Raw genomic sequence first — 27,241 nt, 5'->3', positions numbered from 1 at the left:
CAAGCCTTCAGCTGCCTGGAAGAAGTCCTGTCATCTATAGCAATTCCTTCTTATTCTCAGATACTGACCATAGGGCAAATTGTCCCTTAGGTTCCTGGGATGGTGGGATCCGTACATCAGAAGTGTGTTTCTTCCCATTGGTTTGGGAAATAGATCAGTATACAATTGACCATTTTCGACCTTGAATGTGAGATCCAGGAAATCAATGGATTCTGAGTTGTAAGCCATTATGAATTGGATATCGTTATCCCTGGTGTTCAACCAAAAATAGAAGTCTTTCAGTTCCATTTCAGTTCCTGACCAGATCATAAGCACATCATCAATGTACCTTTTCCATACATCGATGTTGTGCAAGTAGGGATTGGCTAAGTCATACAGGTGCTCTTCTTCATAATGGTCCATGAAGATGTTAGCCAGACTAGGGGCATATGTAGCCCCCATGGCTACTCCTTTACATTGATAGTAAAATTGATTTTTAAACAAAAAGAAATTTTTCTTCATTGATATTTTAAGGAGGTCTACCAAGAAGTCGGTTGGTATACTATGAGGTCTTTCTCTTCTGTCCAGTGTGGTCTTGATGACTTCTATCGCAGTAGTCTGGGGAATTGATGTGTACAAAGATGACACATCTAGTGTCACCAACATCTGTTTCTTGTTATCAAATGGTTGACCCTCCAGGAGCTGAATAATGTGCATGCTGTCACGCACATAAGATTTGGTATGCGAGACCCAAGGTTGCAAAAAGTGGTCTATGAATCTGTTGAGAGGCTCCAGAATCGAGCCACAACCCGATACTATGGGCCTACCAGGTGGCTTCTCAAGTACCTTGTGCACCTTAGGTAGTGCACATATTGTTGGAATTCTTGGTTCCCATTGGTTGAGGAAATCATGTTCATATTGGCTTAGAAAGACCTTATCCATTCCATACCTGGTTACTGTCTCAATCAGTATCTTTATTTCAAGGGTCGGGTCTCCTCTTATCTTACTGTAGCTGTCTTGCACTTGGAGTTGTCCATTAATCTCGTCGATGTAGTCTTGTTTTATCCAGAGGACTTTCATTTGTGCCAACAACTATCCCAGACTCTTTCCAAGTAAGGTTAGAACTGCAGAGATTTTTCAGAAAAATCAGACTGAAATACTTTTTTACAAAAAACGACTCTTCACCCTCAAGATCAGCAACGATGTTTAGACCAATCTCCACGTTCACGCCAGCCTCATTCACAATGAGTGAAAGAATACTGGCCTTTGAAAAGGTAGTGTTAGAAGAAGTCATGCAATCACTAGGAGAACGGAGATATATAAAATACAACACAAGTAAAGAAGAGAAAGACGCTCTCTATGAACTGTCACGTAATGAAGCCATAGTGATAAAAGCAGCGGATAAAGGGGGAGCAATTGTGGTACAAAACACACAAGACTACATCAATGAGATTAATGGACAACTCCAAGTGCAAGACAGCTACAGTAAGATAAGAGGAGACCCGACCCTTGAAATAAAGATAGTGATTGAGACAGTAACCAGGTATGGAATGGATAAGGGCTTTCTAAGCCAATATGAACATGATTTCCTCAACCAACGGGAACCAAGAATTCCAACAATATATGCACTACCTAAGGTGCACAAGGGACTTAAGAAGCCACCTGGTAGGCCCATAGTATCGGGTTGTGGCTCGATTCTGGAGCCTCTCAACAGATTCATAGACCACTTTTTGCAACCTTGGGTCTCGCATACCAAATCTTATGTGCGTGACAGCATGCACATTATTCAGCTCCTGGAGGGTCAACCATTTGATAACAAGAAACAGATGTTGGTGACACTAGATGTGTCATCTTTGTACACGTTAATTCCCCAGACTACTGCGATAGAAGTCATCAAGACCACACTGGACAGAAGAGAAATACCTCATTGGATACAAACCGACTACTTGGTAGACCTCCTTGAAATAGCAATGAAGAAAAATTTCTTTTTGTTTAAAAATCAATTTTACTATCAATGTAAAGGAGTCGCCATGGGAGGTAGAAAAAGTCATGCTTGAGGTCAAGTCTGGTTCACCCCTTGACCTATGTCCACATCACATTTTCTCCCAGCTTACCCCTGTAATATGTCCAGTAGTTACTAGAGCACTTAATCTCTCCCTTAGTTCTGCCGAATTCCCAAAATCATGGAAACAGGCCCTAGTTACCCCCTTAGTAAAGAAGGCTGGGGCAGACGTTAACAATCCAGCCAATTACAGACCAATATCCCAGTTACCTTACTTATCAAAGGTCCTGGAGAAGTTGGTCAATAGACGACTTTCCACATTTTTGGAAGTTAACAGTTTGCTGGACGCTTCACAGACAGGGTTCCGGACAAACAATAGCACCGAAACTACACTCTTAGTGGTGACAGACAGTATTAGGACCAAGGTGGATCAAGGTAGTACAGTCGCTCTGATACTCCTTGATTTATCAGCGGCTTTTGATACCGTACCCCACCATCAATTATTGAACACCCTGGCAGAGAAAGGAATTCAAGACAAAGCATTAGGATGGCTACAATCGTTCCTAGCGGATCGAACCCAATCAGTTCGCCTGGGTGACTATACATCCCCTCCGCGACCTATAAAATATGGAGTTCCCCAGGGGGCGTCGTTGAGCCCAACTCTGTTCAACGTGTTTGTCTCCTCGTTGGCAAACATCGGTAAAAAGTGGGGTGTCGAAATGTGCTCCTATGCGGATGACACCCAGCTGATGGTCACCATTGATGAAAATGATGACTCTAAAACTAGATTGATGAACTGCCTGACTGAACTGGCAACTTGGATGCAGGACCACTGTCTCAGACTAAATGCTGACAAATCTGAAATTCTATTTTTCGGCAGAGGCACACAGGTCTGGGACAACAGCTGGTGGCCGAGCGACTTGGGCTTCCCTCCCAATCCTACTACAAAAGCCAAAAGTTTAGGAATAACACTGGATAAGGACTTATCCATGAAATCCCATGTTTCCATAGTTTGCGGCAGAGGCTTCGGCCTTCTGAAGATGCTTAGACGAGTCTTCCCCTGGGTTCCGACAGATTGCAGGAAAACACTAGTCCAATCACTATTGATGAGTAGATTGGACTACGGTAATTCACTGTTTGTGGGAATGGCAGACTACCTCTTCTCCAAATTACAGATGGTTCAGAATGCCGCTGCCAAAGCCATCTGTAATAAAAGAAAATACGACTCAGCCAAAAACTGCATGCGTGAGCTTCATTGGCTTCCAATGCGACAACGAGCCATTTTCAAACTGTTGTGTATTTCGCACAAAGTACTCCACGGTACAGGCCCCATCATCCTACATGACATGATCAGATTTCATAAACCCTCTAGAAACCTACGAACTATGACGTCAGGAAGAGCATCCATCACCCGAGCTCGGACTGTCAGGATGGGAGAGCGGGCCTTCTCTCACATTGCCGCAACAAAGTGGAACGAGTTACCCCCTAAACTCAGAACAACTGACTGCTTCCTTTCATTTAGGAAACAACTAAAAACATTTCTCTTCCCCAGGCCAGATCAATAATTCTCAACTAGCGCTGCCGTCAAATCACCTGCAACTTTTCCTCAGTGCGTGATGTCCTTTCAGGATGAATGTTAGCTCTTTACAAATAAAATAAATACAAATACAAATACAAATACAAATAAATGCTACATATGCCCCTAGTCTGGCTAACATCTTCAAGGACCATTATGAAGAAGAGCACCTGTATGACTTAGCCAATCCCTACCTGCACAACATCGATGTATGGGAAAGGTACATTGATGATGTGCTTATGATCTGGTCAGGAACTGAAATGGAACTGAAAGACTTCTATTCTTGGTTGAACACCAGGGATAACGATATCCAATTCACAATGGCTTACAACTCAGAATCCATTGATTTCCTGGATCTCACATTCAAGGTCGAAAATGGTCAATTGTATACTGATCTATTTTGCAAACCAATGGGAAGAAATACACTTCTGATGTACGGATCCCACCATCCCAGGAACCTAAGGGACAATTTGCCCTACGGTCAGTATCTGAGAATAAGAAGGAATTGCTATAGATGACAGGACTTCTTCCAGGCAGCTGAAGACTTGACATCACGATTGAGGAAACGGGGATATCCATCGAGTTTGCTTAAAAAAGCAAAAAAACGTGCATGGTATCAACCCCGTGAACAACTGCTGGAACCAAACGAGAAGACGGATGGCACGAAGAACTTAGTATGTGTAACCACATATAACACTAAGAGTGCAGATATCAAAAAAACTATAAAAAAGTACTGGAACCTTGTGGCGAGTGATCTACAGATGGAGGAGCAACCGCTGTTTGCATTTAAACGAGGAAGGAACATCAAGGATGTAGTGGTCAGGGCTTTCCTTAATCCGCCAAAACATCAGGATCTAAGAAGTATGATGAATCTGCCTCCGCTGATAGGCAACCACAAGTGTGGCAGTTGCAAGGTGTGTGATCTCTGACAGGAAGGATTAAGTTTCACACATAACTCCAAAACATACAGATTGGCACATTTTACCAACTGCAACAGTACCCATGTGATATATACCATCAGTTGTCCATGTGGATTGCTATTCGTAGGACAAACTACACAAAGAGTTAAAACAAGAATTTTGCAACATATGAGCCGAATCAGATGTAACACTATTGGGACCCCACTAGTGGAGCATTATAACACCTATAAACATAAGCCAGAAGAGATTGAGTGGAGAGTTGTGGAAAAGGTAACTGTAGGCCCAAGGGGTGGATACATGGCAAGGGTTATGAACTATAAGGAGTGCAGATGGATACATTCTTTGAATAGTGCCCTACAGGAGCTTAATGAGAGAGAGGAAACAGCGAGACAAATGGGGCAGCTATAAATGTTTGGTTATTGTTACATCAGTTGCTTGATTTTGACTTATAACACTTTTCTGAACGCTTTATTTTGACTTATAACACTTTCCTGAATGCTTTTGTAAAAGTGAATGTAAATAGAAATATAATGATCAATGTTTTCTATGTTCATGGATTACTAAGATTGACCTTTTATATTAATTGCTTAGAAAATGAAGGCTAATTATATGTAGTGATTGATTTTTTGAGATATGCTTAAATATCGTTTCCTTTCTTCATCCTAAATAAACCTTTTTTGACTCGGCCACACAACTTTAATACTTTGCTTCCAAAAAACCTCCGAATTTAACAGTCCCTAAAGTCCCTAAACACCAAACGGGTTCCTTTATTAAAATAATTATGGAAGTTTTCTATAACCGGTCTCCCGATTGCCTAGCAACGAGAGGTGCGTTGAAATCATCCCGCACCCAGGCTAATACTTCGTTTCCAAAAAACCTCCAAATTTAACAGTCCCTAAAGTCCCTAAACACCAAACGGGTTCCTTTATTAAAATAATTATGGAAGCTTTCTATAACCGGTCTCCAGATTGCCTAGCAACGAGAGGCGCTTCGAAATCATCCCGCACTCAGGCTGAGTTGCTTCGCAATGCGGAAACAGGTGGGATTACGTCGTTTGGACTGGTGCCCCGGATTCGCGTTGGGTTGCCAGGCAACGTGAACGTCCTCGAAGCTGAACGCCGAAGTTGATATGTATCGCGTTCTTTGACTCGCGTTCACTTACTCGACACTGCTTAGCCGAGCGGACACCTTTTCAGAATCCCCGATTTGAGGAATGAAACGGCACTTTTGATGGTGAGCGTAGCGAGTTACGGATCTACCCAGATTATAACCTAGCCCATGGGGTCATGTGAATTCACTGACCTTTTTCCGATTTTTAAATTTCAGAAATCTCACATTGAGTGCGAGGCGGCACGATTACGGCAGACAGCAAACATGCCTCATTCTAACGGATATATTGAAACACGCCCATACCAATGGTGAGTGCTATTAGGAGAGCGTAATAGTGATAATATTCATTCCGAGTCTAGTTTGATACATTACTAATGACTCACAAACAATATTAATTTGCAGATTGTTGAAAATAAGGCACACACGATCGTGGTAAATAGAGAGAAAAGCCACCAGCGAATAGGAATAAACTTGATTAATACAACAGGATATCCATAATAGGTGAGTGTATAGCACTCGTGAGGCTTAATTAAGATTCCCCATATGATTAATGTGGAATAATCAGCACAATAATTTTAATTGTGTTTGATTATGTAGATTCAAGATTGCAGAGGACACCCTTACCAAGTAGAATATCGGGATGTCTGTTCCATGAAGATCTGGTAAAAAATTGTTAAAATACTGTCCAATAACATTCTTTGTCATATTCTTGTGCAAAATCCAAACCTGATGGTTTTATTCCTTTTAAACCAACAGGCGCAATAATCCTTTCCCAGTCCCCGTCCTGAAGAAGACCCGCTAGCGACCCATAAATAAGGTGTCCACAGGGTCGAAACGTCGACAGAACCACTAAAAGGACCAGTTTACCATGCCCAACACACCACAGCGAATTAATATAGCGTGTTGGACTTTAGTATTATTAAAACAGGAATTGGCCTTTCATAATCTTTCCTCTCCTTTAATACTTATTCATTCACATGTAAATAGACCATCACTTATATGTCACATTGTCACAATATGTTCACGTTATGTCACTCTGTACACTGATTTGAATTGTTGCGCCGTACCTTGTATTTTGTAAAAAAGTTTTTTATGCATATATCTAAGGTGTCAGTCAGAAACAAAAGAAAAAAATAACTGAATAATTAAAATCACTCTGACCCTTTCTTGTGTTTGGTTTTGCACTTTAAAGATAATCAAAGTAGCATAATAATTAATGAAGTTATGCGTTGACCACTGTTGAAGACATACATATGATTTAAAGCAATTTTTTTCATACCCGAAAGAACCATGTTTCTACTCTCCAGTAACAACGGTAGGGAGAGGGGGCCCATCAGGGGGACTGATTATATGGGTAAATATTGCCCTGGGCTGTCGAGTCACTTGTCAATCAAGCTCCAACCCAGATATTTTAAGACTCGGCATCAGGGGGTGTAGGGGGGGGAAATAATTTATCTATTTAATGTCAATGCAAGGGGGACTAACGGGGGCAGATCTTCACCCACCATTTCAGCATTAGAAGAAAACCTAGCCAGCTGTTCACCTCACTCTAGAGTTGTGGTGGCAGGAGACATCAACTGCACCTTTGAGCCCTTGGACACAGAGGACTTGTTAGGAGTTGAGGGCGATGATAACAATTGCGCCGTCCCTCCACTAAACCTATCTCCAGTTGAAAGATGGTCGCAGCTGGCGCTCCAACTTAATGCCCTTACCATAGAGTTTAGTCTAAGGGCAGCCAACGGAAGAACACCATCAGATAGACAGGGTGCAAACATTAAAAACAGAGTTTGCTGCCCGTCACGTATCGACTGTATTTTATTAGATGTAAGGCTCTGGGGAGATTTGGTAGATATGAACGTAGGCACCACCACAGACAGCCACCACAACCCCCTTTGTGCAATTTTGAAACTACTATGGGAAGCCTACTACCATCTTGAAAGCACTTTACCCTTAACCACCACCAGAGAGATTGTTCCCTCAAATTGCAACAGATTCTTAAAATGGCACAAGGTTGCTTCTAACTAATGCAATCAAAGACAAGAACTGCCCCTTGATTAAAGCTGCAAGGAAGAGTTATAGAGCAGCTAAACCCCAAATCCAAACTGACACAACAAACCCTAGAGGCAGACTCGGAGGGCCGCTATGTAATCTCTAGATGCACTGGATTGGGAATGTCCTTAGTCGTCATCAACACCAAGGTCCCTACTTTGACTTCCCCGAGTTTTACAAAGAGTTGGCGAGTAAACTCCGATGCTATAACCCTGACGACCTTTGGTGGGGAAGAGATATGAACCTCACCCTGGACCCCACCCTTGATAGGTCTGCTGGCCCGTTCCGCAAGCCGGCGGCGGCTGCGATGGAACTACAAGGCATTATGATGCGACTAGGCCTGGAAGACGCCTGGCGATCGCGCAATCCACAACAGGGAGGCTGCACTCACTACTCTGCCTATCACGATATACACACCAGGATTGACTACTGGTTGATCCCGGATTCCAGACTAGGCTCGATTGCTAGATGTAGTGTGCTTCCTAGAAAGCTCTTGGACCACTCGCCTGTGCTCTTGGAAATGGAAGCCGAGGGCTCTGCTATCCCGCCCTTCACTTGGCGCTTCCCGCCATACTCGCTACTAGACCCAGTGTTTAGGGGTGAGCTAGCTGCAGCCATAGACCTATTCTTTGACACTAATATAAGCTCAGTGGAGAGCTTTCAGAATGTCTGGGAGACATTTAAAGTATACATTCGAGGGGTGGCGATGTCTAAGCACTCGGGCGTCCTGAAGGATATTCGTACGCGACTAGCAGACGTCAAGAAGCAGCTAGAAGCTCTGGAAAGGAGACAGAGAGAAAGTGCTGACAGTGTGTTGAATGACGAAATTAAAACGTTACTTGAAGAATACCACGACGAGGCAGACAGGGAAGTCAAACACATGGGAAAATATGCCACAGCTAGAGTGTATGGAGAACGCAACAGACCTGGCGCTCTGTTGGCCAGGATAATTGGGGGTGGGAGAAAACGCCAGCAAATCACAGAGGTAAAATCGGCTGCGGGCGAGGCCCTTACTGACCCAGTAGAAATAGCGCATGAATTTAAAACTTACTATACGGACCTCTACACAGCAAGGGGGGGGAGACCTAGAGGAGGACATTGAGGATTACCTTGGAAACATAGACCTCCCCAGCCTGCCAAACTCGGATAGGGAATTTCTCATGCACCCTATAGAAAATGATGAAATATCTGAAGCTTTGATGAGCATGAAGTCTGGTAGCGCTCCGGGCTTTTATAAAGCCTTTAAAGTACAGCTGATTCCGCATCTGTTGGCTCTTTTTGACGACATTTACGTAGAGGGCAAAATGCCAGAATCAATGAGAGAGGCGCTTCTAGTGACTATCCCGAAACCTGGCAAGCCAAGGGAGGACTGTAGTTCATACCGACCCATGTCCCTACTTAATGTGGACGCGAAGCTGATCGCTAAGTTCCTGGCCACCCGGCTAGCTCTGCTGGCACCCCAGTTGGTGGCCCCGGAACAGGCTGGTTTCATTCCAAGCAAGAATCTGACGTATAATATCCGCGCTGTATTAGGCAGGATGCAACATACACGACAAGACAGGAAAGCGCTAGCAGTCTTCCTTGACATGGAGAAAGCCTTCGACTCCGTGGAATGGATTTTCATGAGAAAGGTGCTGCAGCGCATGGGTCTGGGGCAACCTTTCCTACAAATGATAGGCACTCTGTATCATCGGCCACTCGCTAGAATCAGAATTAACGACTTGGTGACAGACCCATTTCTGATCACTAGAGGCACCAGACAGGGGTGCCCACTCTCGCCCCTGCTGTATGCGCTGATGGCTGAGCCCTTGGCTTGCGCCCTCCGGGAATACCACAGTAATGAAGGCATATGTTTCCCAAACTACAAGATAGTGGTCTCGATGTATGCAGACGACACTCTACTGTATGTCAGAGACCCAGACAACAACTTGTCATCGGTACTGAGGGAAGTGGTCTGCTTTGGCGCACTATCAGGTTTGCGAGTTAACTGGTCGAAATCACTGGCTTTTCCCCTGACACCTATCACACTACCTACGATCATGGAATACCTGCTCACCTGGATCACAGACACGGTTAGGTACCTGGGGGTGCAACTGCATACAGACCCGGAGACCTTATTTAGAGCCAACTATGGCACCGCCTTCAGCAGGCTGGAGGATGACGTGACCGCCTGGTGCAAACTCCAGCTCTCCCTATTGGGGAGGATTGCCATCATGAAAATGGTAGGGCCCCCCAGATTCTTATTCTTATTTGCGTCCATCCCGATGGTGCTCCCCAAGACGTTCTTCCAAAGACTACAACAGGAACTGACTAGGATCGCGTGGGCAGGCAAACAACCCAGGGCGAAATGGTCGCTCCTTACACTACCATACAATATGGGAGGCCTAGGCGCGCCTGACCTGGAACTATACTATAGAGTGGCGCAGGCAGCTCACCTTCATACTTGGGTACATGGGCACAAAGACATACCACACGTTAAAATGGAGACCTTGTTTGCCCGTCCGCTCTCCCTCCCGCATACGATTTTTGAACCTATTGATCGCCGCACGGGAGTCCTAGATTCGCTTGCAGCCACCAACCATGCGTGCAGCAACCTTCTACAGAGGCAAAATGGTGCATTGCTGTAGTCCCCTAGTATGCCCATTGACTGGACTCGATGGCTGCCTCCACTACGTGAGAGGGGGGTACTAGACGCTATGCAGAAACTTGGGATCGAGACAGCAGGAGATCTGTTTGGGGACGGTGTGGTTAAAACTTGGGAACAAGTGAGGGCCGGTCTGGAGGAACTGTCACCGCTGACGAGATTCCACTACTTTAGGGTACGCCACGCTCTTTCTGAGCTTTTGGGGGAGGACATGGCGGAACCGCCGGAAGTTAAGGTACTCACACATGTCAACAAGGTCACTACCTCACAGAAATTGCTGACCCATCTATACACCCTGTCACAATCCCATAGGGAAAACATATAAACTAAAGCGAGGCTGGCTTGGCAGGTAGATTTACAAATGGCGCTGGACGATGACGCTTGGACATACTGCTGCACCAACACTAGGAGAATCTCCCTGAACGGACGACACAGGCTGGTATACTTCAAATTCCTCAACCAGATATATTACACACCAGCTAGACTTTTCAGATATGGTCTAGAACCACAGCGAAGTGTGAGAGGTGTCATTCGCCTAACACTGATTTCCTTCACCTGGCGTGGCAATGCCCGGGGATACATGACTTTTGGGTCAAGATTTTTGCTGAACTCAGCACCCTTACTAAGATTGTCTCTGATACGGTACACCAAGAAGTTGCCGAGAGCAATCCGCGGGCTGGCTGACATGGGGCTCTTAATTGCGCGCAGAGTAGTGGCATGCTGCTGGATGAGGGGACCGAAGCCAACACCTAAAAGATGGGCACACGACATGGTGTATTGCTGCACACAGTCAGAGAATTATAGCGAACTCCTCTCACCTACCAGCAGACCCAAGACCTTTTGGGGGCTTTATCAAACCTACTTGGCGACTAGCGCAGAAAATGACCTGGAGACCTGGACGCTGAACCACAGGAGTCCCAGGCGGAGGGGGTGTAGTGCGGGGGCACATTGGACGTTGAGTAATTTTCAGATTCCCATGCTTGGGTTGCGAGTCATGATGCCGCTGCCTCATTGCGTTCTCAGATCTGAGTGTGTTAATATATCTGTGTACTTTTAACGCCGCCTGCCCCATTGACAGGGTTGTTGGCTAAATGGCTGTGTAACTCTTGGAAAATGCGCGGATAAGTGTTTGACGCCATACGGATGTGCTAACCCACTGGTGGGTGGAGGGTGGGGGGGGGATCATGTTCGATTTGTTTGTAAATTGCTACGAAAAGCTCTAAAAAAAAAAAAAAAAAGTTATATAGCAGCTTTGCACCAAGCAAAGATAACATGGGAGGAATCTCGTTGGCAATAACTGAAGGAAGCAAGCTCAGCCAAGGACACCAACTTATTTTGGACCCTAGTGACTTGTGGAGATAAGCGAGATGCACGCCCACCTCCTAATTATATCACAGGCCAGGAGTGGCATGATCACTTTCGGAAGCTTTTGCTCTGCACCTGAGGATGCGTCACGTGCAGAGCCATGCAATTCCTATGGCCTACCCAGCTTGACAGTGAGGTTTTTGATCTGGCCAAGATTGAGGCTGCGCTAGGGAACATAGTGCCCGCCAAAGCAGCGGGACCAGATGGTCTGCCTGGTGACCTATTCCTTGCAGACACTTAAAATTGGGCATGCTACATCCTCCTTTTGCCAAAGCCATAGCCAGTGGAACCCCAGTACCGGGATCTTAGAAGAGCACTAATGTTGTTCCGATCTATAAAAAGGATGCCAGAGAAGACCCCTCAAATTATAAACCAATCAGTCTGATAAATGCACTGCAGCAGGTCTTTGGCAGAGTTTTGTTGCAGAGAATACAATTATGGGCAGAAGATGAAGCCATCCTTTCCCAGTGTCAGGCTGGTTTTTGGACCAGCACCAGAACGATTGATTGTGTATTTAGGTACCCCCCTCATCCTCAACTTGCTGGTTCAGCTCCACAAGGGTAAATATGCTCAAGTAAGAGGGAGACACAAGGTCAGCTGACAAAAAGGATCCCTGTCAACAGGGGAGTCCGACAGGGTTGCGTCATGGCTCCCACCCTGTTCTCATTATACACGAATGGGGTGGTTAAATTCTTGCAATAAGATCCAGCAGACGCACCTACCTTGGTGGGAGACTAAGTACCCACTCTCTTGTTTGCTGACGATACACTGCTGGTGCTCCACAAGGGTAAATATGCTCAAGTAAGATGGGGACACAAGGTCAGCTGACAAAGAGGATCCCTGTCAACAGGGGAGTCCGACAGGGTTGCGTCATGGCTCTCACCCTGTTCTCATTATATATGAATGGGGTGGTTAAATTCTTGCAATAAGATCCAGCAGACGCACCTACCTTGGTGGGAGACAAAGTACCCACTCTCTTGTTAGCTGACGATACCCTGCTGGTGTCCAAGACCCCATCAGGGCTACAAAGATTTCTTAATAGATTCCAACTCTTCTGTGACTCCAGGGGACTGGTCCTCAATACCTCCAAAACTAAGTTCATGGCATTTAATCCCCACAAATCGTTTAAAAATAATCTTCTGCTGGGTGTCACATTCCTAGAAAGAGTCGACATCTTTGACTACCCTGGTGTCCGACTCTCTGACAAAATGTCATAGAGGCCCCACCTAGCAAAGATGCTCATGGGGTATAAATGAGTGGCCAGAATAGTAGGGAAAGAACACTGCCTCTCATACAGCAGGCCAGTTGCTCCGGCCATCACGGTCTAAGATGCCGAAGCAATTAGCACAGCTCTTTATGGAGCTGAGCTATGGGGATTTGATAATGTTGACGACCTTTGTAGATCTGAACATAAGTTCCTTAGGGACTTGGTGATGCTGCCCTGCAACATTCCACTCATACCTCTAATGCTCGATGTGGGCAGACCATCGATAGGGGATACAGCAAGGGTGCGCCCATTGCTCTTCCGGGCTCCCATAAGGCGGACCCCTGAGCTCTCGAAGTATGCTGAAGCTCTTACCGAGGTCACACAAATAGATGATGGCCGTAAAATAGGATGGATTTCAAACATTAGAAAAACATTGTCAGCCTTGGGGCTTCAAGCTTACTGGGATAGGCAGGAATCACCAAGCAAAGAGGAGCTTGAACGGCTGTACTGGGATTGGGTGGAATGCCAGGAAATCTGAAAACCTAATGTGGGCAGTTTGACAGCAGAATTTTATTTGCACAAGCAGACTAGATTCCTAGAGCCTTATTGAGACATAATTCAGGTCCCGAAGGACAGAATGTTGTACATTCATTTTAGGTTCGGCACACTTCCTGTCTGCGTGACAACTGCAAAATGGCACTCCTCCAAACAGACATCTAAGGATTGTCCATGCTGCAGGGTCCCGACGGAAAGTATTGAACACGTTATGTTTGCATGTTCAGCATACAACGCTCCGAGGTCTACGTGGCTAAAACCAATATGCTGACAATTGGGTGCACAGGACCACCCGGTCGCCCTGAGCATTCTCAGGTCTGACTCCAAACCCCTCTTTGCGTGTGGTGTGGTCGAATTCCTCAGCCACGCTTGGCTAATTAGACAAAAGAACTTGTCAAGAGTGGCCTAATACCCCACCAACTGAAGCCAAGTTGAAATTGGAGTAGTGTTTGAAGGACCCTTAGCTATTCACTGAGATCACCGCTAATGCACATGCACTTTATATTCGATTCTCCCAGTTGTCACTCTAATGGGGGCCTAATCAACTTTTACAAGGTGTGTCTGGGGGTTCTACACTGGGCCTATCAAACTCTAGCAGGGATTTTTAAGCTGCTACTCTCCTGCTATTTTGATTGCAACCTGTTTATGTCTTTATTGATGAAATGTATAATCGTTTTTATCATGTAGTTATCGGCCACCGCACCCCCTACGGGGGTGCAATAGTGTATTTTTATGGATTACCTGTGTATATCACTTTTATCATGTTGCTGTACCATATGTTTAACCTCTATTCATTTTTATCATACAAATGTTTTCCTACAGTTTTTATGACACTTGCTGTAGAAATAGAGCACATACATGGTCATTACAGTTATATGCGTATCATAGGCAGAGCCGGACTGGATACAAGGCGTTTTTTGCCTGGTGGCAGGGTGGAGTCCAGGTTAACTCCTGAGGACCTTTTTTATTGCTGTGAATAATGCACAACAAATAGCTTTAAGGCATACTTGTTAAAATATTTGTTTTGCATTATTTATTAAGGAAATCCTGGTAGCCAGTCTGGCCCTGGTCATAGGTGTTTGTTTACCAGGACATATAGTTTCATTTAAGAGGTACCACTTCCTGGAACTTAGGTAGATTCCCCAGACATAATTAGTTTTCTTCATTGAGTATCTTCCATGGACGAACAGGTAGCCTTAGAGTTTGGAATTACTTTTGTGCAGCTTGTTTAATATTTATGTGAAAGCACCCTCTAGGTAACTCTGACAACCACTTCTGAATATAGGAGGCCATTGAACAGAATGTAACCTACCAAAAAATCAGAAGAAACAGCCACCCACCACTTGGACACCTTTGTGATTTCAATCCTCTCATTGGGCTCCTGAAAAACCTTAAACATGTCATACACAACAGGAGTAATAAGCTGGGCTATTTCAGGCCTCATCTGAAATGGATACAAAAGGCCCATTGTTGTTTAATGCATTATAGTGGCAGTTGCCCAGCGGTGTCTGGTATTTTCAGTGAAAACATGCAATCCCCATAAGGCACAACTCAATCCTCTCCATCTCATCGTCATCTGGATTAAACCTAAAATCATAGGTGATCCTGCTCAAGATTGTGCTTCCATAATTTAGGAATTATATTTGCAAGGGTCATTTGTATGTTCTCTTGAGGTGTCTTGAATATTTTCTGTTCTAGGATTAGCAACCATTCTGTTGTTTTCCAGATTTGTCCCATTTTTTTAATATTGTCCTGCGAAACACACTTAGCTAGTGGGGAATGCCCAATATCCCATGTTTGTATAGCACAGTGGTAATGCAAAGGTACTCTTAGCACAGAGATATGAAACAAACAATTGCAGACTGTAATGACTCTATTGGCCCAGAGAGATGTTTATTTTATTTATTTATTTAGAAGTTTTCTATAGCGCTAACAAGACCCGAAGGTATCAGAGCGCTTCACAGTAGAGGACATGAAAAAGAGAACAACATGAGACAAACCCAATAAAAGCAATCGGCAGACGTTACAGCTCCTAGTTATCCACAACCAAGGGAGCGGATAAGGCACAACGATTTAAGTTGGCTCTTGAATTCTGCATAGGACGGTAGAGTTCTGATGTGCGGGGGGGTGGCGTTCCATATTTTAGGGGCATTTCCTGAGAAAGAGCAGTCCGCAGTTCTCTTCCTTCTGGTTTTTGGTAGGATGAGCAGCAGGGAGTTAGAGCGTCTCAAATTTCTGGCAATCCCCATAAGGCACAACTCAATCCTCTCCATCTCATCGTCATCTGGATTAAACCTAAAATCATAGGTGATCCTGCTCAAGATTGTGCTTCCATAATTTAGGAATTATATTTGCAAGGGTCATTTGTATGTTCTCTTGAGGTGTCTTGAATATTTTCTGTTCTAGGATTAGCAACCATTCTGTTGTTTTCCAGATTTGTCCCATTTTTTTAATATTGTCCTGCGAAACACACTTAGCTAGTGGGGAATGCCCAATATCCCATGTTTGTATAGCACAGTGGTAATGCAAAGGTACTCTTAGCACAGAGATATGAAACAAACAATTGCAGACTGTAATGACTCTATTGGCCCAGAGAGATGTTTATTTTATTTATTTATTTAGAAGTTTTCTATAGCGCTAACAAGACCCGAAGGTATCAGAGCGCTTCACAGTAGAGGACATGAAAAAGAGAACAACATGAGACAAACCCAATAAAAGCAATCGGCAGACGTTACAGCTCCTAGTTATCCACAACCAAGGGAGCGGATAAGGCACAACGATTTAAGTTGGCTCTTGAATTCTGCATAGGACGGTAGAGTTCTGATGTGCGGGGGGGTGGCGTTCCATATTTTAGGGGCATTTCCTGAGAAAGAGCAGTCCGCAGTTCTCTTCCTTCTGGTTTTTGGTAGGATGAGCAGCAGGGAGTTAGAGCGTCTCAAATTTCTGGCTTGGCCTGCTTTTTTGAGCTTGTTAGCCAGGTATTCCGGTTTGCCGGTGTGGAGGGCCTTGTGGGTTAGGCAGGCCGTTCTGAAGGTACTTCACATTTCCACAGGGAGCCATTCGAGTTCTTTGAGTGCCGGGGAGATGTGGTCATATTTTTTGCAGCCTGTGATCATTCTTGCTGCCGCGTGAAGTGTTGTTTTTAGTGGTGCCAGGTGCGATTTGGGGATGCCTGTTAGGATTGAGTTCCCATAGTCCAGTCTTGATAAAATTAGAGATTGCGTGGCTAGTTTGAGGTCCTTGTTGGGAATGTAAGGTTTAATCTTGTTCAAAAGTCTGAGGTTGAAGAATGCGCTTTTCGCTGAGTTCTTGATGTGGTTTGTCAGGGTTAGTTTGGGGTCTAGGGTGAAGCCCAGGGATTTAACAGAGTCGGCTAGCGTGAGGTTACCTTTGAGAGCATCGATCGACTTTAGCCATTTGGTGGTTTGAGGGTTATCTTCTTTGTTTGAGATGAGGAGTGTTTCTGTCTTATCGGGGTTGAGTTTCAGGTGATTCTTTGTCAACCAGTCTTGCACTTCATTTAGGACATCGTTGAGTCTGTGGATGTCTTTGAGAGAGGAGGTTTCCAGGTAAATCTGCGTGTCATCCGCGTAGAGGTGGAAGTGGATGTTGGCGTTCCTGAGTAACTTTGCAAGTGGTTCCATGTAGATGTTAAAGAGCTGGGGGGAGAGCACTGATCCTTGAGGGACACCCTTGTTGACTTGCTGGGTATCGGAGGTGAAGTTCTTGATTTTTATTAATTGTGAACGGTTATGCAAAAGGGAGGAAAACCACTTGAGAACTACTTCGCCAAGGCCGGCTCTTTCTTGAAGAGTCATGAGGAGGAGCTTGTGGTCCACCGTGTCGAACGCTGCTGAGAGATCAAGGAGTATGAGGAGGCAGCACTTGTCAGCGTCAAGAGATCCATGGATGTCGTCTATGATGTTCAGCATCGCGGTTTCAGTGCTACGGCCTTGTCTGAAGCCAGATTGGAGGGGGTCCAGGAGATTGATGTTGTCCAGATGTTGCGTCAGTTGCAGGAGTACACAGCGTTCAAGTGTTTTCGAGAGTAGAGGGAGGTTGGATATCGGTCTGAAATTGTTCAAGTCAGTTCAGTCGAGAGGAGTGACTTGTCCCATTTTTAGACAATCGGGGACAACACCGCTTTGTAAGGAGCTGTTTATGATTCTTCCCGAGATGGGCGCTAAGGTAAGCTTCATTTTTTTTATTAAAGATGGGGGAATGGGGTCTGAAATGTGTGCTGAAGGTTTGGAGGTCGAAATCAGCGCGATTATCTCAGTTTCCTAGACGGGGCGAAAGCTTAGCCAGGGGGAGGGAAAGGAGTCGGATGGGAGTGCCACTGGGGTGGCCGAGTAGCTCTTCTGGGGGTGTGGGTTGTTGATGTCTAGAGATAGTTCGATTTTTAGGACTTTATCATTGAAGAAGTTGGCAAAGTTGTCACAGAGTTCTTTGGAAGCCTGTAGGGTTGAGGGCAGGGGCTTTGTTGTTTGTTGTCTGATTATGTTGTAGAGTTCTTTGGGTCTATTTTTGGATTTGACCAATGCCTCGCGGAAGAAGCTGGATTTCTTGTTTTTGATATGGTTGTTGTACTTCCTACGGGCTGATTTTAGTTGAAGGAGGAGAATGGCGGTTGGGTTGTTTCTCCACTTTCTTTCTTTGGTTCTCAGGTTTCTTCTTTCTGCGTTGAGGTCCGCAGTGAACCAGGTTCTGGATGGAGTGGCTCGGCTTCTTTTGAGCTTTAGAGGAGCTAGATTGCAAAGTATGGAGACTACCCCCGAGTTATAGTGGTCGACGAGGTCGTTGGTCGAGAGGTGCATTGTGTTATTTGGAAGAAGTGCGCTTAGTTGACCTTCCAAGATGTCTTGGGGTACTTGGGAGAGGTTTCTCGACCATTTAGGGGGGTCTTGCGGAGGTTTAAGCGAGACGATGGGGTGAGTGATGTGGAATAAGATCATGTGGTGATCTGACCAGTCAACTGGTAGTATGTGGTTGACCGTGATAGAATTCTTATGGGCAATGATGGCATCCAGTGTGGCTCCTTTGTAGTGAGTCTCCTCAGTACAGTGTTGGGTGAGGTTGTTCTCATCAAGGAGGCTAGATAGCGATTTGATTAGAGGGTTATGGGTCTCATTCCATCGGATGTTCAGATCACCAAGAATTAACTTTTTGGAGTCGCCAAGTGTGTCTTGTACAATCAGGTTTGATAGTTGTTCTCCAAACTCGTTATTTCTGCCCGGGGGGTGATAGAGTAGGTGGCACAGTAGAGAGTCGTTGTCTTTTGTCTTGATGATGGTGGATAGGCATTCAAAGGAGTCATACTCGAAGGAGGAGGTTTCTGTGATGCTCCAGCTGTCCTTGTGGATGATAGCGACCCCACCTCCTCGTTGTTTAATCCCATCTCCTCGTTGTTTACTCCTATCTTTGAGGATGAGGGAGAAGCCGGGTGGAACCAGCATGTCTAGGCAGGGATGGGATGTCGTATTAAGCCAAGTCTCCGTGAGGAACGCAACGTCAATGTCATGTGTGAGGATGGCTTCGGCTAAGTCCGTTGCGTGTAGTGAGGCCGATCTGCAGTTGATTAGGAGGCAGTTGGTGAATTTCTCCTGATTGCTGGTGGTTCCCTCTTTAGTCTCTCTAGGAATAGGGGTGAGGACTGGTAATCTCTGTGTTTTGACGATGGGTAGGTCTTTCCGGTGACCTGTGATGACTTGGATTTTGGATTTGGGGGACTCCGTAGTGGAGGAGTCGTAGGTGGCGGCTAGTAAGGCTGCTTCCCTGTCTGACATCGGAGCTTCTGATCTAAGCGGCCTAGCGGTCGGGAGATTTGAGCCCACTGGGGTGGGAGAAGAAATAGAGGACGTTTTGACGTGGGGGGTGGTCCGGGGGGAGAGTTTGTAGGGGAGACTTTGTAGGAGATGTCACGTGCACAGAACATCATCTGCCTAGTGGTGCCTGTGAGTTGGGTAGAGTTTGTTACAAACTGTACGGGTGTTAGGGACTACAGCACCAAAGATATTCTGCTCAACACAAATCTAGAAACAGGCTCACCTTTGAACACATGCAAACAATCGGCTCTCAGCCTCTATGGGACCGACCCCAAAACCTTTAAGGTAGTCCAGATTAATTAATTATCCAAGCTGAGTTAAAGGCCAGTTCAAATCTGAGACCACTTGTGAAACTGAATAATTAGTTTCACCAATTTAGTTCTATGGGCTAAAATAAGTACAACTTTGTGACTTCAAGAATTCTCTCAATCTCCTTTCCACCACTCTGGAATGCATTAGAATGTTCATTTTTGTGCCACGTCTTTATTATAACCAAAACACATCAAAGAGTGAATTAGACCAGCCTGCTTTGTTATGGTGCTTTGTCATTAAGGTACAGTAGTGGCCATAGTTAATTACACACTAACATAAGAATCCCATGTCTGGCTTGTAACTTCTTTCAGAGCACTAATGTGTCTTCTAAATTTCACCCTACTGGCTAAGAAATAGTTTATTTTTTCTATGTTTGACCCCTATCCACTCTTGTAGTGACATGCTTCATCACCGGGTCACACCCTAGTCCCTAAATACCAAGGGCCTCATACGCTGCATTTTTCGGCACAGCCAGACTTCCTGCTCTGCTACACCATATCTGCAACATATGGTGCATCCCTGTCCTTCTCCCCTGCGCTGGTGTACAAACAGCAGCCGTGTGCCAACAAAGACATCCTTGAGCCATGGTGGAAGGGTGCCTGCGTTGCAGGGATGATTGTTGCGGTGTGGGAAGGGGTACCTTCCTGAACAAAAACAATTATTGATGGTGTTTTGCTCCTTCTGTGCAGCACACATAGCAAGAGCAAAAACACGGAGAAATAAAAGTATTTCTCCTGGTTGCGTCACTCCTGCGACACCCCTGAGAATGTGTCAGGTACAATGGATGTTGCCTGGGAACCCCACAGCAACACCCAACGAATGCCATTTTCACTCAGAGTAACGCGTAAAAGGGGTCCAAATTTACAAGGCCATGAAAATTCATGCAGGGTGACTTTACGTGGCTTTGTAAATATGGGCAGGCACACTGTGCCGCCGGGGCGTCGAAAAAAGTGGCGCACCGGCAGTGCAATGGGCTTGTAATTAAGGGCCCCAAGCTAGGCTCGACCATATATTTCAGGGAGAACTTTGGATATTTCTTAGAGAATCCGGTTGCTTTGTGGGACAAGAAGTAGGTTGCATTGTCCAAGGTACACATAGAGTCAGTAGAAAGTGCCATTGTTCAGCTCTGGTGGATGAGGGAGTCATTCTGGACACTGAAGACACACTCCAGCTCCAGGATGATAGAGCATGGAACTCAAATGAAAGGGACGAGCAACAATTGTTTAGTTACTATTAAAGGTGCTTCTGCCTGCCTGTGGACCAGCTTCTGGAGATCCACAATGGGAGTATGAGTGGTAAACCCGGGCACTGAAAAGAAAGGTACACATGACAATATGGCACTAATATATCGACTGGAGCACTCCCTATTGTCTTAGGTTGGGCATTCACCGCTTTAAAAACATCAGTAAATTGGTGTTATTTTGGAAACCCCTAAGAGAATTCTGCATGGTTTGGTTTGATGGCTCAACTACAGAGGAGAGCTTATCACACATATTACTTGACAGATTCTTCCTGTTCAAAAAGTGTAGGGTGGGGGAGTTGGGAGGGATGCTTGTTTGAGTTGAAGATCAATATGATATAGGATGTGTCAAGGTTTCAGCAGTATTTGGCACTGTGAACTCAGAGCCAGTACATGGGGCGCGCATCAGCCTATAGGTACTTATGTAGAATGGAAATGGGTTGCTCAATAAAATCAAATGAGGTACGGTCCTTAAGGCAGCAAAACAGTACAATGCATATATCCTACTTCTAAATGCCCTTTCCTGGCATTTTAAGGGGTTTCTACAGTGATTGATGCAGGCTTCACGAATGGTACCCGGGGACTGCACATCTAAATTAGAAACAAATTACTCTGACCATTAGCCTGATCTGGTGGGATGATGGAGGCACTAAAATCACAGTCACAGGGATGTTGGCCAGTAAAGCATTATCGATCATGATTCATGCCCACCTTCTATGCCTACTCTCCACCATGCTCACTCTCTACTCCAGCTCTCCCCCCCACTTACCTTCCCCACTTACTTCAGCCATCTTGGAACATATAGGCTGGTAAGTATCTCAACTCCACAAGCAAAAGCTGTATATTGGTGGTCTGCAATGGGTGATGTGTAATGCTAAACCTACCCAATCCAGAGGAGATACACTTTTTACTTGGGCGCATTCTGGACCTTCTCCTAACTAGACTATTTCTTCATGCCGGAGATGTACCTTCATGTCGGAGATGTACCTAGTTATGGTTTCAGGGATACAAATGATGGCGCTGAAGTGCGGCGGATGACTGGCAAACACTTTAAGCTTTACATCAATGAACATATGAAGGACTACTGGGCACTACATGGAGGCTCTGTAAACTCTCACATAATACTATAGGAGGTATTCAAAGTATAGATGTGGGGCTATTTACTCGTCCACACCAGTCACCAATGTGAGGGAATCGCCTGAGTGGCATTTAATGTTTGTGGATGTTGTGCTGCAATGTATGGTGCTTCAAGCTCCAGCAGGTGTGCCTCCAGTCAGCAGTAGCATTCCCACCTATCTTGCTTTTGTCTACCATGCCACCTCAGAAAGGATCTGGTTTTGCAGATCGGGCTGAACTGTTCTGCAGTGTTCAATTTTCAGAAGAAATACGTGTAAGGGTTCTCGTCAGGAGGCAGCTAGCACTAGCCAATTTCTGCTGTTATCGCCACCGAAAACCGAACCAACTATAGCTATGAACGTGGGGTGAGGATGTGGCGTAATGGCGACCGACTTCTGGGCAAACCACTTAATCTCCCCGTGCCACCCATAAAAGTACTTAACTGGTGCTCATGAAAAGAGCCTTTGTTGATGATTAAGTGCCGCTGGTGAGCACCTGAAACCCCAGGCTCAAATTAAGTACTGCAGTTTCGGTGGGAGCAGGGTCGAGACTCATTTGCATGTGGCAGGGTCCAAAGTGAGGTGGCAAGGTGGACAAAGGGACGATAGGTTGGAATGCTAGTCCGTGCAATTGCCAATGGTTAGACATATTGCAAGCATTCCTCCCATTACCTATTTGTGTGTGATACTGTTGTTGTCCTCCTGGCTTACTCATAAACTTTAAGAGTACTTCTAGAGTAAGTCAAAGCTAAATCTTTGTGGAGAAGGCCAATTGTGTTTCTGGTCTAATGCAAAAAAAAAGAAATAGAAGATTTAACAAGGTGTGACACGAAAAATTAGGAACTTAAAAGTAAAACATGAACCGTATAGGGAAGAAAAGAGAGTCAAGAGGGGAGTTCACGGTGCTTGATACCAGAGCTGTAATTTTGAACAAAATTTCATGATATGCCACTGGAAGCACCGAAGTAAAATGTGCTACTTTCACAGCAGATTTTGTGTTACTGCCTTCCATTAAACAAGACCCTGTGTGTTAGGAGAGTGTGTGTGGGGTGGGGGGTACCAGAACGCAGAAGGGCATTTACAGAAGCGTGATTGGGTCACAAGTATGTACTGTACAACTTTAAAAGACAACCTTTAAAAATAAGCATAGCAGCTCCGATGTCTTTTTCAATAAAAATAAAAATATCCATGCTGAGAATTGTCCGTACTTTTCCAATATAAACAAAGCAGCAGATGAGGAGTGCAGCAGTGAGCATTGTCCGATTAATGCCCATTATCCAAACACACACCATGCATGCGCTGACATCCAAGGACTGAGACACTCACTGGCTCTCCCTATGCAGCTCTATAGGGAAACAGCTGAAGCACCTTATCAATATTTACACTTCACCAATATAATACATCCTTTTCATTAACATCTACACTACAGTCTGAAGTCCGAATGACCAGTGGGCCCCCCTCAGGTTCAGGGGAAAGAGTGACATTAAGCGACAGTGACAATTTGATTAACAGCAGGTGACAAAGTGAGTGACAATACTGTGAGTGAGTGACAGCAAATTAAAATATAATAAGAAATAAGTAAGCAGCAGCCTGCTGTGAATGACAGCGCAACTTAGTGATGGCGAGTGAATTACAAAGTGAATGACACTGAGTGAGTGACAATTGGTGCTACCGAGTTAAAGTAAATACATTAGTTGATAACTGTGAGCCAAAGCATGAATGACTAACAGTTAAAGAATGAATGAATCACACAGGCCTGTACAGTGCTTTTCTATTCAAAATGGGCATCTTGAGGCGTAGAGAAGCTCTGCTGGCAGATACCACCAATTACATCTCTAAAAAGCCATCTCTTCAATAAGATGCAGGCATTCATTAAATCAGAATGAGAGCTCAAGGCATAGGAAATTACATAATTTTGGTAACAAATAAATCGTGTGCCCATACTGCAGGAGCAACAATTACTGTTTAGGGCACGCTATAGAGTTTACAACGCCAATCTTACCATTCGTTAGAGAGTTTATAAACCGAGCCAATGAATAGATTTAAAATAGGGTGAATACCATTAGTCTCCTGTTGAGACCAAAAAACAATCTCATAGCAGGTCTTTTAAAATGTATGTAGGTGGGCATTTAGACAACGTTGTGTCTCCGGTATTTCTAAATAGCACTTCCATAGTCTAAGCGGGAAAACATCACTCACTAGACTACTTGTCTGAAAAATGTTGAAAGGAGTAGATGCATACAATTTCTCTGAGTTATATTATTCAGAAACAGGCTAAAAAGACTCTACAGCTCATATACGAGCATGAAATGCATCATACATCATGGACAATAGAACATTGACTGGGGCTGTGCATAGTGAATTTCCCCATCTCCATTTTGACACCAAATTCCAAGACTTTGGTTTTGTCCAATGTAATCCAAGGGTATTATCAGCCCCCAGCAACAATGAAAGAGATGCAGCTGTGACACTTTCCCCACATGTCCTCAAAATTACAGTCCTGTTTATGGAATGATCTACATATGGACAGGGAGAGTGTAGACCACGGATGTGGGGGAAACTCAGTGTTTTGTAAAATACCCCTCACACACCAACAGGCCCCTTGGTGTCATGCTTCATCATCGGGGTCTTCGCACCCCTCTAACGGGATGCGGCGTGCTGCGACCTGCGACTACGCGGGAGCACTGAAAGAGTAGACTATGTTTGGTGCATGTGATGGAAGTGATAGGGTATTGTAGATGTGATTAGTGGGATATGGTGAAGGTTAAAAAGTACCTGGCTCGTAGGTGTCAGGAAAAACTTTATTCACAACCTCGGGCTGGTACTATTAAAAGAAGTGCAGTGTGAGGTAGTTAGTTGTCGTAATTATGGACATTACCTCTGGTGTGCGTCGACATGTTTCGGAGCTTGTGCTCCTTCTTCAGGACGGGGGCACAACTTCCCCACCTTACTCACGTTTCTCTATGAAAAGTGTAAATAACTAAAAGTGAAAGATTATTTACAGTGATAAACTAAGGCTATAATGTGCCTACAGCGGTATTAGTCAATGCAGTTGCATGACTCATTATGCAAAGTTTTCTGGCTTCATGAGCATTTCAAGAACGTCGGGGTTGGTTGGTTTACCAGCGGAGCAGCGAAAGGGGTAACACGGAGGTAATCTCGTCCCGATTCTATTACGAATCTAGCAACCAACCCCGACGTTCCCGATGAAAGAGCTTCAGAGGGACGCCCGGTGCATCGACGGAGAGAGCGGTGTACCCACTACCTGAGCTGGTGCCAGGTGAGGTGGGCTGTTCCTCCCCAGCAAATGGTTGGGGAGACGCATTCATCAGGTGATATCTTCACTTTTTATATAGCAGTAGCACTTTCAAGGTCCTGAAGAAGCAGCCGGAGACCTATTGGCTCCGGTGACTGCAGAAACATGTCGACCTATCATCTCAGGGAGTAGTCAATACTTTATACTACACCTTGCACTGTTTTTTATTAGTTTAGGAGTGGAAGGGTACCTATTAAAGTTGTTTTTCCTCTCACTACCTAATTTTAGAGCTTTCTCTTTTCTTTCATCACTTGCACATTTTTCATTCTAGCACTGCTATTCAGTTCCCACATTTAGACACACCCTGGTCACATCTGAGTTGGTGTATTTGGGACCCTTTCTACCTGGCTATGTAACATCTGTAGTCGGTAGTTTATGGGTTACCATTTGTTATCCAGAATAAGAGATCCCAGATGATGAAGGGCGGTCTCGATGGTGGACTGATGGGAACTCGCTCACAGTGTTAGCTTTTCTCATTTTCAGTTGGATACATGACTGTTCTAGCCTTTGACTCACTGCTAATTTCTGTTGGTGTTATTAGTAGTTAGGGGGTTTAGCAGTTGGGTCATTAAAATATTCCCCTAGGACCTCCTTTTGTGTGTTACTGGAGATCGTTGTCCAGAAGGCCCCTTTATCAACATTCGGGGCATATATTTTTCCCAGGAGAATGCAGATGCCATCCAGGTGGCCCTCAAGGAGCACATACCTGCCCTCCCTGTCTATGACCTTGTTGAGTATCTAAAAGGGGACTCACGTTCTGACCCAGACCATCGCCGTCAGGCATACGCTTGGTAAATAGTGGATGTATCGCACCTTACCATTGCTTTCAAAGTGGGTAGAGTTTCCCTGCGGTGCAGTGTGTTTCCTGGTGGAATATTATGTGCACTTTTTGGTGCCTGATATATGAGTAGACCGAGTATCGCATTCTAGCCATGTGCCTGCCTCTCACGTTTAGGATGGGGAATCTGGTGTTAGTGGAGTGAGCCATGTTTAAAATAGAAGATAAAAAATGGCACAGGGAGGACAGCCCCCCAGGACCACCCCTGCAACATGGTGCCAGATCACCATAATCATGTGATGTGCGAAGCGCCTGCCTACCCAGGCATAGTGGAGGAGGGAGGTTACAGAGAGCAGTGTCAACAAATAAGAAATACACATCAATTCAGGGCATACCGAAAAACAGCAGTATGCCCAAACAATGTGTGATTGGTAAACCAGTTAGTAATATGGGGGTGGTAGCTCAGCAATCAGTGACAAAGACTAGGACCCGGAGCATCCTGATAAATCGCATCTGGGATGGTCAGGTCCGGCGAGTATCGCAGAAGGATAAAGAGAGTGGGAACATTTTGCAGGTAAAGCGTGGGTTCATGAGCTTTACTGAGTGTTAGAGTTTCGGACCATAAAGTGACGTTTAGGGAATGCAGGTCAGTGATGGGGATAAGTAACCTTACCCGCCATGGTCAAAGGTGAAAATAACAGGATTATATAACATGTCTGCTGTTTGAGGGGTCACTAGTGGCGGGGGTCTGTGAATTCCAGTGGGAGTCATCTGAAGGGCCTGATTCCTCTCTGGGCTCTCTCATTGTCCGTAAGGTCAGCTTCAGTCCCCAGAGACGCAGCTGTCCAAAGAGCATGACTGTGATCCTCTATGATCTGTTCCAGGGTGGGGAACTACGGTGGAAGCGGTCTCAGAGACACCCATTGGCACAGTCTGTTCCATTGCTTTCACTTGGGCATGGAGAGGCAGGAGGCCTCTCTGCTGCTTCAGTAGAGGAGGTGTGGTGATGTTTACTAGCCCAGTCCCAAGCATCTCTGAGTTCCATGAGCAAGAGGAATTCGCCATCTGCAATGATTGTGAGGTGGGCCGGAAATAACAGGGAGTATTCAACATTCAGTTGCTGGAGCTGTCTTTTAACTTCCAGGTAAGAGGAGCACTGCAGCTGAATGGCTTTGGTGTAATTGGGAAACAGCATAATGATCTTATCCCTAGGCTTCAGGGGTCTGGCCACGCTGGCAGCCTGAAGGA

The sequence above is a fragment of the Lissotriton vulgaris genome, chromosome 3_1, assembly GCF_964263255.1.
Source record: "Lissotriton vulgaris chromosome 3_1, aLisVul1.2, whole genome shotgun sequence".
Lineage (NCBI taxonomy): Eukaryota > Metazoa > Chordata > Amphibia > Caudata > Salamandridae > Lissotriton > Lissotriton vulgaris.
Note: the sequence above shows the minus strand (reverse complement) of the source record.